This window comes from Anastrepha obliqua, chromosome 5 (assembly GCF_027943255.1).
Source record: "Anastrepha obliqua isolate idAnaObli1 chromosome 5, idAnaObli1_1.0, whole genome shotgun sequence".
Taxonomy (NCBI): domain Eukaryota; kingdom Metazoa; phylum Arthropoda; class Insecta; order Diptera; family Tephritidae; genus Anastrepha; species Anastrepha obliqua.
Genome location: NC_072896.1, coordinates 118,684,564 through 118,686,668, shown reverse-complemented (window position 1 = coordinate 118,686,668; position 2,105 = coordinate 118,684,564). Strand labels below are relative to the sequence as shown.

Here is a 2,105-nt window from a genome sequence, read left to right as displayed (position 1 = left end):
TTTTAAAATCACAGAGGTCGTCAATGGTTCATCAAAATTGAAATATAATTAAATTAAATAAAATTCACATAAAATTAAATTAAATAAAATTCTAAAATTTTATTTTTCCTTTTGAAATTGCAGAGTGCAAAGGCCTCAACGTTTCATTAAAATTCAAAATAATTAAATAAAATTCAAAAATTTTGCTTTTTCTTTTCGAGAATGGCTGAGTTGCTCAGGCCTTCAGAGTTTCCTAAATTTATATTAGTTGTTGGCGTAGCAACGCGCGCCGAGTACAGCTAGTATTTTATGAATTAGAGTATTTTTAATAAAATTAATGGAATGAGTAATTCAAAGTTGTATACTTCAACGGCGAACAATCTGATCTCCTTTGTTGCTGGAATAAATTAGTAAATTTCTTCAAAAACAAATTTCCCCGAGGCTCTTTTTTAGTTGCATTTTTGCCTCTGTCTTGTTGCTTTTTTTGCAGTCATCTCTGCACACTCGCATAATGCGCTTTACTTATGCCAATGGTTTTCTTGTGCACTTTTTAAATTCACCAACTTACAAATGCTTTTTCACACGTTTCATGAACTCGCTTCGTGGTGAATGCTTCACAGTGCTAGACTTATGTTTCTTACTGCTATTATTTTCCGCTTTTATCTTAGTTGTTGGATATTCGTATATAAAACAATTCATGCGAAACACCGGTGTAAACTTGTATTTTTCTATTTCGCAGTCGGTAGTAACTTTTTCTCTTCCTGCATATTAATATCATTACTTTATTTCTTGTTGCTATTGTATTGATTGCAAAATGCTCACTGCGCGATTGTAATCATACCGTATGTAAAAAATGATGCTGGGATTGGGAAAAAGTGTTAGAAAGTAATCAAAGAGTAGCCTGTCAAAAATTCTGCCATTTTCGGTGGAGATCAGCAGCGCACGTTCATGTGAGGCGGGAATATTGAAGCTTTGAATAATCAATTTAATGACGTGGTCGTAACATTGGTCTGCTCATAGTGGGCGATAGAAAAGCGTTTACGATAGCAAACTTTTTAAAACACCTCCTTCAACCATTTTTCTTGAAATATTAAAAAAACAGATAATTTCTTTTATTTTCACTTGCAATTTCTCTTGGCTGTTCCATAAATACAGTTGCCCTCCGCGTCCTTTCACTTTAACGGCTCGATTTGTTTTGAATTAAACTGCAAATACCGGCACACACTTTTGACAGTTCAAATTAGTTTTTCTATATCGTTTTAATGCGCCGAAAAGAGACAACCGTCAGAAGAAGTGTGGCACCAACTTTACTTTCTCTAATGGTGCGCCAATACCTCATAACTAAACACAAATTCCAAGTTTTCTTTTCACTGCATACAAAAATCTCTATTGCAGCAATACTTTAATTTGCATGTCTAAATTCAGCTGAAAGGCATTTGAAAAAGTAATAACTTAAATATCAGCTGTAGCGGCGAAAAGTTTGACTTTCCTGCAGAAATGAAATCTCGAAAGATTAGAGTTAAATTGAAAAAAAAAGTGCAAGCGCGTCTCAACTACCGAATAGCACACACTAACACACAGATAAATCTACAAAAAGCAACAACAACCAAATCAAGGAAATTTTTTTTTTTATTTACAAAAAAAAAAAAACGAATAGAATATAAAATCACATAACTCAAAAGCCTCACACACACTCATGCAACTCGTTATTTCTATATATATTGAGATATATATAAAATAGATATAAATATACATAAAAAATACGTTAATGCTAGTTTTAAAATAAACAGCTGCTAATTAAAGATTAATTAATAATAAAAAAAATTAAATGTAATAAATTGTTTTTTTTTGTTTGTTTGTTTCAACTTTTGCTGCTGCAACCAAGCGTACGATAGTATTTATTATTAATGCGTTAATTTATTATCATCGACATTAAATTGACATTCAAATTAACATTACCATTATCAGTATCTCATTAACAAGTAGAGTAAATAAAAATAAATACGTAAAAGGTAAAAAAATTAAAAAATAAATAAATAAAAAATTAAAATAAATAAAAAATAAATAAATAGAATAAATAAAAAATAAGTAAATAAAGTAAATCAATAAAAAATTTAAAATAAATA

At 29.9% G+C, this 2,105-nt stretch overlaps 1 pseudogene; it reads right to left on the bottom strand.

Annotated features, from left to right (window-relative positions):
- Positions 1–384: 384 nt before the first annotated feature.
- On the bottom strand, positions 385–1,056 carry LOC129249224 (uncharacterized; annotated as a pseudogene).
- Positions 1,057–2,105: the final 1,049 nt, after the last annotated feature.